The sequence below is a fragment of the Elephantulus edwardii genome, unplaced genomic scaffold, assembly GCF_000299155.1.
Source record: "Elephantulus edwardii isolate Elephantulus edwardi_28Jun2011 unplaced genomic scaffold, EleEdw1.0 scaffold00576, whole genome shotgun sequence".
Taxonomy (NCBI): Eukaryota; Metazoa; Chordata; class Mammalia; order Macroscelidea; family Macroscelididae; genus Elephantulus; species Elephantulus edwardii.
The window spans coordinates 162,672-171,283 of record NW_006400326.1 but is presented as its reverse complement, the minus strand read 5'-3'; the positions used below and the strand labels follow the sequence as shown (position 1 = coordinate 171,283).

Below are 8,612 nucleotides of genomic sequence, written 5' to 3'. Positions count from 1 at the left end.
ATTCTTACCCTTCTATTTCCACCATCTCCCCTACCTTGGATCGTCATACTCATTCTACAATAATGGTTTTATACAGTATTTGTCCTTATATGACTGAGTTAGTTTACTCAGAATAATGTTTTCCAGTCTCTCTCAAGTTAGGTAGTAATTCACAAAATCTTTGCCCCTGTTTTCTGTGTAGTATTCCGATTGTATGTGACTGGGAACAAACATTTGGCAATATCATCTCAGACAAGAGTCTCATAACAAAAGTTTATAGAATACTCCTAAGCCTCCACAAGAAAAAACTGATAAGCTAATTACAAAATGGGTAAAAGACATGAAAAGAATTTTCACAGAGGAATATATTCAAATGGCCAACAGACATAAGAAGAAATGCTCCAAATCACTGTCAGTTAGAGAGATGCAAATCAAACCCACAATGAGATACCATCTCACTCCAGTAGCAGTGGCACACTTTAGCAGGACAGCAAATAATAAATGTTGGAGAAGATCTGGTAAGGTTTTACATTGTTGGTGGGATTGTACAATGTTATAACCACTCTGGAAGGCAGTTTGGCACTTCCTCAAAAAGCTGAACATAGAAATTCCACATGACCCAACTATTCAGTTGCTTGAAATATATCCCCCAAAAATTAGAACTGAGGCTCAAACAGAAACTTGTACACCAGTGTTCATAGCAGCATTATTCACCATTGCAAGAACATGGAAACAGCCCAGATATCCAGCCACAAATGAATTGAATGAGAAGTTGTGATCTGCTTAATTTTACATGGTTTTCTTTCTCTGGCTTTAGAAAGTATTTATCTACTTCCTTTGTGTTTGATTACTTTCTTGCTAGTTAACATCCATTCATATAATACTTTATTCTCTCAGTACATATGTCATGAATGTACACTATGGCCCAGTAATGTTTTAAGTGTTAATACAATATTGTGTATTAAGAGTGTATATTACAACAAGGGACACAATGCAGAACCATCTATCATTCACACAAACTATGATAAGTGGTGGTAAGTACTGGGAAGAAAGTTAAAGCATGGAAAATGGGTGTGGAGAAGATAGCATGTGATATTTTTTAGTAGAGAGGCCAGAGATAGTCTCTAATGAGGTCAGAATTCAAGCTGATAATTTAATAAATTGAGAGTTGATTATCTACATCCTGAGTAATCTTGGTAGAAGAAATATGAGATACTCTTACACAGGCATATTCTTGGAGTATTTGAAAAATGGCATGGAGCCTCGTGTGGCTGGAGATGAATAAGGTGCAGATTGGTAGGAAATAACAGCAAAATAAATTAAATTGGATACATTAAATTCCTTTTTTAATAATATGAGAAACCTTTAATTCCTTATAATTAAATATAAGTGTAAATCTCATCATAAAGTCCTTAGATGTGATTTAGTTTAAAAGAATCTCTGACTTCTTTGTGGTGAATATACTGGTGGAATGTGGGTGGTAGTTGGAGTAAGAATGAAAAAGAAATAGCAGTTAAAACACTCTTAAAGGCTTACGTTGCACACACACCTGGTTGTGTGCTATTCTACAGACAAAGGAGGATAATAGACTGCAATAGAGAAGACTGCAATCAGGTGAGAGACTCAGTCTCAGAACCAGCACTCTGAGATGCTGGTGAAAGAGGGGCCTGAAATTCCCCTGGATGAAAGCTCCACCATTTGGGGATACTTGCCACTATGAAGGCATCCCAGGGACCATAGAGGACAATAGAGTTTCGGATGGGGGCTATAATTAGACTAGAGACTCACTTTCATAGCTGACCTGCTGAAGTGTTTTGAAGAGAATAGCTTTCAAAGCCCCAACAGAACCTACTTAAGTTGGAGCACCAATTCACACACCACTCTTCAGAAAAGGGAGGACAGTAGATCCTCAGATCTGCAATAAGGTGAGATTCCTGTAGGTCTGCACTGCAGACCCGAGAGGATCTGAACGACTTTAGGAAAGGCAAACTTTCCTGTTCCATAGTACCAGAAAGGACATCCTTATCACCATAAAATGAAGATTTTAATCTGATGCCTAATTGGTAACATCACAAAGATAAAGAGCTACCAATAACCTATGCAGACACAATAGCAACAGCCTAACACATACCAAGAAAAACTTCACATAATGTCAAGAGAGCAGCAGGCAGCTGTAAACATTGTGAAAAAAGAACCAGAGTATATTGCAGACCCAGTAAACACCCTAGAGTCAGGGAGACGAAAGATACATATTGACATGGAGTGATTAAAACAGCTAGAGAAGAAGGTACAAATGTTGGAAGAAAATAATGGAAGCCAGAAATAAAGTGAATGTCCCAGAGGCAGAGAACAAAAAGAAATATATTGATGTGGAGTTTTATGAACAGCTACAGAAGAAGGCGCAGATGATGGAAGAAACAATGGAAGCCATAAAGAAACTGAAGTGAATACTCCAGAGACAGGTATCCAAAAGAAGTATACAGACACAGAAGAACATGAACAACTACAGAAGAAACTGCAAAAGATGGAAGGAAAAATTGAAACTATAGCTCTCCAACACGTAGTTTGAATTTGTTCCTCAGTTCCTTGACCTTAAGAAATGCTTAGTTAGTTCGCCCCTTTTGATTTTCTGACTCCAGCTCCTTGCACTTTTCATTGTAATATTTTACTTTGTCATCCCGTGCTGCCTTTTGAAATCTTCTGTTCAGCTCTTTATTTTTTTTTATTTTTTAATTGATTTCTTTATTAATTTAGTTTGTTTCTTTTTCATTTCAATGAACATCTACAGAGATTTTGGAATTCCTTTCATTCATTGTTGCACCCTTCTCCCCAAACAAACCCCCCCCGTTTCCCCGTTTGCTCCTCTCCTTGAAAAGCAAAAGAAAAACTCCTTCATTGGTACACAATCCCCCCGCACCTCCCCAAACCTCACTCCCTACCCCCAAATATAATCCACTCGGCAACCCTCATTGCGTACTCCTACGATAAAAATAATGCCCTAAAATATAATACTTTTAGACTATTCTCTCCCCCATAGACTTCAATGCCATAAACATATTTCATCCAGTTTTTCTCAGTCTTACCCCCCACCCCAATGCCAGCCTCATTCTACAACAGTGGCACCATATAGCATTTGTCCCTTTATGCTGAGTGAGGTATCTCAGTCACAATGTCCTCCACGGTCACCCATTTTGAATAATATTGCATGAGTTCCTTGTTTTTCAATTGTTCAGCTCTTTAGTATCTTGAATTCTTCTGTCTGCTTTGGCTTTTCTGAGCTCCACTGCAATATTCAGAGATTCTCCTGACATCCATTTTGGTCTTTTCTTCCTCCTCTGTCTTTGTAATCACCATTTGCACTCTTCCTGGAAGATACCCTTGATATCCTCCCACAACTCATCTGGTCTTTACTCATCAGTGTTCAAGGCCTCAAACCTGTTCCTGAGATGGTTCTGAAATTCAGGTGGGATAGACTCAAAGTCGTATTTTGGTTCCTGTGGATTCGGTTTCATTTTCCTCAGCTTCAGCTTGAACTTGCATATGAGTCGTTGGTGGTCTGTTCCACAGTCAGCTCCTGGTCTAGTTTTCACAGCTGATTTTGAGCTTCTCCAGTGTTTTTTTCCACAAATGTAATCAATCTTATTTCTATGAATACCATCAGGTGAAATCCGTGTCTATAACCTGTGTTTATGTCTCTTAAAAAATGTATTTGCAATGAATACGTCATTGATTGTTCATAATTCAATCTCCAGCTTCATTTCTGTCACCGAGTCCATGTTTTCCAACTGAATCTTCTTCTCTGTTCCCAACTTTTACATTCCGGTCACCTATTATTATCAATGCATCTTGATTGCATGTTTGATTGATCCCCAACTCTAAAAGTTGGTAGAAATAATCTATTTCCTCTTCTTTGGCTCTGGTTGTTGGTGCATGTATCTGAATGATAGTGGTATTCACTGGACTTCCTTGTATGTGTATGGATATTATCCTGTCACTCACAATATTGTACTTAGATGCATCTAGAAATGACTTTTAACTATGAAAGCAACCCCTTTAATCAAGTATGCTTTAGGCAGAATATTAAATGATCCATAAAGTATTAAATGAAGATGGAAGGAATATACTGAGTTACTGTATCAAAAGGAATTGGCAGATGCAGAAGGATTTAGTGAAACAACATAATGAGCAAGAGCCTGTAGTGATGAAGGAAGAAGTACAAGCTGCTTTGAAGGAAATAGCAAAAAGTAAAGCCCCAAGAATAGATGGTATATTTCAGGTAACAGATGCTGCCCTGGATGTGCTCACCAAATTGTGCCAAGAAATCTGGAGAACAAACACTTGGCCAACTGACTGGAAGAGATCTATATTTGTTCCTATTCCAAAGAATGGTGACCCAACAGAGTGTGGAAACTGTAGAACAATATCATTGATTTCACATGCAAGCAAGATTCTACTGAAGATTATCCAAAAATGACTGGAACAGTACATCAGCAGAGAACTGCCAGAAGTCCAGGCTGGGTTTAGAAGGGGTCGTGGTACTAGGGATATTGTAACTAATGTTAGATGGATCTTAGCTGAAAGCAGGGAATACCAGATGAATGTCTATCTGTGTTTCATTGATTATGCAAAGGCTGACTCTCAGAAGAATGGGAATCCCAGAACACTTGATCGTGCTAATGAGAAACCTATACTTGGACCAAGAGACAGTCGTCAGAACAGAGCAAGGAAACACTGAATGGTTCAAAATTAGGAAGGGCCAGGAATGTGTCCTGTATGCAAAACAGATTATCCAGGAATCTGGGCTCTATCAGGAGAGATGTGGTGTCAGGATTGGTGGAAGCTCTGTCAACAACCTGCATTATGCAGATGACACAACCCTGCTTGCTGAAACTGAGGAGGACCTGAAGTGCTTGCTGCAGAGGGTCAAGGACTGCAGCCTTCAATATGGATTGAGGCTCAATGCCAAGAAGACGAAGATTCTCAGCACTGGACCAATTAGCAGTATCAGGATGAATGGTGAAGAGATTGAGATTGTTCACAGCTTTTAGTTTGCTTGGCTCCACAGTCAACACTCATGGCACCAGTAGCCAGGAAATTAAAAAACGCATTGTGATGGGAAAGTCTGCTGTTAGGGACCTTTCCAAAGTACTGAAGAGCAACGGTGTCTCTCTGGAGACTAAGATGTGTCTGATACAGGCCATGGTCTTTGCAATCACTTGTTATGCATCAGAGAGTTGGACAGTGACTAGGAGGGGTAGAAGGTGAATTGATGCCTTTGAGCTGTGGTACTAGGGAAGAGTACTGAGTGTACCATGGACTGCTAAGAAAACAAATAGATTCATCCTGTAGAGGGTTAAACCAGGCTACTCCTTGGAGGCAAGGATTCTGAGGCCTCATCTGACATACTTTGGACATAGGAGGGACTGGTCCTTGGAGAGGGACATCATGCTTGGGAGAGTGGAAGGATGGCGCGGGAGGGGAAAGCCCTCTATGAGGTGGATTGATTCAGTGACTGGGGTAATCAATATGGGTGTACCAGAGACAGTGAGATTGGCACAGTACAGAGCAGAGTTTAGGGCTGTTGTACCTAGGGTCACTATGAGTCACAAGCGACTCGACAGCATTTAACAACGTAACAACATAACTCTCCAAGTTGTGTCAAGAAGCCTGGAGGACAACCACTTGGCCAACTGAATAAAAGAGATCTATATTTGTTCCCATTCCATAGAAAAGTGATCCAACAGAGTGTGGAAACTATGAAACAATATCACTGATATCCCATGCAAGCAAGATTCTGTTGAAGATTGTCCAAAAATAACTGGAACAGCACAACAACAGAGAACTGCAAGATATGCAGGCTGGTGTAGAAGGGGTCGCGGAACTAGGGATATTGTAGCTAATATTAAATGGATCATGGCTGAAAGCAGGGACTTTCAGGAATGTCTACCTGTTTCATTGATTTTGCAAAGGCATTTGACTGTGTGGATCACAACAAACTGTGGCTGACTCCGAGAATAATGGGAATCCCAGAACATTTGATCATGGTTGTGCAAAGCGTATTCTTGAATCAGTCATCAGAACAGAGCAAAGAAACACTCACTGCATGGTTCAAAATTGGGATGGGTGCATGCCAGGGATGTGTCCTATCTCCATACCTTTTCAATCTATATTGAGAACAGATTATCTGGGAGGCTGGGCTCTTTGAGGAGAAGTATGGCATCAGGATTGGAGGAAGATTCATCAACAATCTGCATTATGCAGATGACACAATCCTGCTTGCTGAAACTGTGGAGGACCTGAAGTGCTTGCTGCAGAGGGACAAGGACTGCAGCCTTCAATATGGATTGAGGCACAATATCAAGAAACAAAGATTCTCAGCACTGGACCAATTAGCAACATCAGGATGGATGGTGATGAGATTGAGATTGATATTGTTCACAGCTTTTAGTTTGCTTGGCTCCACAGTCAACACTCTTGGCACCAGCAGCCAGGAAATTAAAAGGTATATTGTGATGGGAGTCTGCCGTTAGGGATCTCTCTGAAAAACTGATGAACAATGGTGTCACTCTGGTGACTAACTTGTCCCTGATACATGCCATGGTCTTTGCAGTCACTTACTATGCTTCAGAGAGCTGGACAATGACTAGTGAGGTTAGGAGAATTGATGCCTTTGAGCTGTGGTGTTGGAGAAGAGTATTGAATATGCCATGGACTGCTAAGAAAATGAACAATTTCATCCTAGAGATGGTTAAAACAGGCTCCTCCTTGGAGACAAGGATTCTGAAGCTTCGTCTGACATATTTTGGACATGTTGCAAGGAATGACCAATCTTTGGAGAAGGACGTCGTGCTTGGGAGGGTGGAAAGACGGTGCAGGGGAGGAAGGCCCTCTATGAGGTGGATTGATTGTGACTGGGTTTATCGAGGCAGGTGTGTTGGAGACAGATTGGCACAGGATAGAGCAGGGTTTAAGGCTATTTGTACATAGTGTCTCTATGAGTTGCAGGTGACTCGGTGGTACATAACAACAATAGGGAAAGAGGTACAAGAACTAAAAAATCATCACAATAGAGAGAGGGTATAGCAGCATAGTACTGGAAATAATTAAAGTTCAAGTAAATGCAAACCAGAATATTAGGACTGAAGTGGCTAAAGTATCCAGTACACTAATGGGACAAAACAATAGAACTGAATTTTTATTTTTTAATTTTTTTATTTTTTTTACAAAATCAAAGGGAAACTGTTAAGTTTATTTGGAGAGGAAAGAGACCCTTAATAAGCAAAGCATTTCTAAAAGCCAAAAATGAAGAGGGAGGCATAGTATTCCCTGACCTCTAAAGCTACTACTCAGTAGTAGTAACCAAAATAGCATGGTACTGTTACAATGATAAGCACATAGACCAATGGAACAGAATTAAGAACCCAGAAATAGACCTAGCTATCTGGCCAACTGATATGAGACAAGGAAATAATACCTATCAAATGAGAAAATGACAACCTCTTCAACAAACAGTGTTGGCAAAACTGCACTGCTACCTGCAGAAAGCGGAAACAGAATCTACATCTTCACACCATACACAAAAATCAACTCAAGGTGGATCAGAGACCTGGGAATAAAGCCCAAACCCATAAAGTTCATAAGAGACAAACTGGGATCAATCTTAGAAGGCCTAGTCTATGGTAGAAAGAGACTGCCAAATACACAAAATGCACAATCTGAAGAGAATAAAAATTGATGAATGGAACCTTCTAAAGATTAACTCTCTGCTCATCAAAATCTTTTTTCAACAAGGTGAAAAGAAAACCTGTTTACAGAATACTTCTGGGCCTCCAGGAGAAAAAGACTGATAATCCAATTGCCAAATGGGAAAGAGAAATGGAATGACTTTTTGCAGAGGAGGACATTTGGATGGCCAACAGACGCAAAGAAGTGCTCTGATCACTGGCAATAAGAGCGATGCAAATCAAAACCACAAAGAGATACCTCCTTACCCCAGTAGCCATGGCAAAGTTTAGCAGGGCAGCAAGTAATAAAAGATGTTGGAGAGGATGTGCAAGATAGGAACTCTTCTACATTGTTGGTAAGATTGTAAAATGGTACAACCTCTCTAGAAGGCAGTTTGGTGTTTCCTCAAAAAGCTGAACATAGAAATTCCATATGACCCAACTATTCCAAATATACCCTGAGAATATGAGAACTGAGGCACAAACGAAGACTTGTACACCAATGTTTATAGCAGCATTATTCACCATCACAAGAGCATGGAAACAGCCCAGATGCCCAACTATAAACTAATGGGTTGAGAAATTATGGTACATTTACACAATGGAGTATTACACAGCATTCAGGAGCAATGATTTTGTAAATTATTACCTAACTTGGTAGGGACTGGAGAGCTTTATGCTGAGTGAACTAACTCAGACCCCATAAGGACAAATATTATATAAAACCATTATTGTAGAATGAGTATAAGGATGGGGGGAAGCAGAGTGATGAGGATGTGCAGGGGGAGGAGAGATTAATCATGAGGTTGTATAATTTCATGGGGGGAGTGAGGGAAATTGGAAGAATATTATCTGGAATACAGTGTATTCAAATTTTGTAAAATTAATAATAATAATAATAATAATAAT

At 39.9% G+C, this 8,612-nt stretch overlaps 1 protein-coding gene across 1 annotated transcript in view; it reads left to right on the top strand.

The window, feature by feature from the left end:
- The window catches only part of LOC102849222 (zinc finger protein 248-like), a 52,304-nt gene that overhangs the window by 1,249 nt on the left and 42,443 nt on the right, over nt 1–8,612 (top strand). The gene's annotated exons all lie outside the window — the stretch shown is intronic.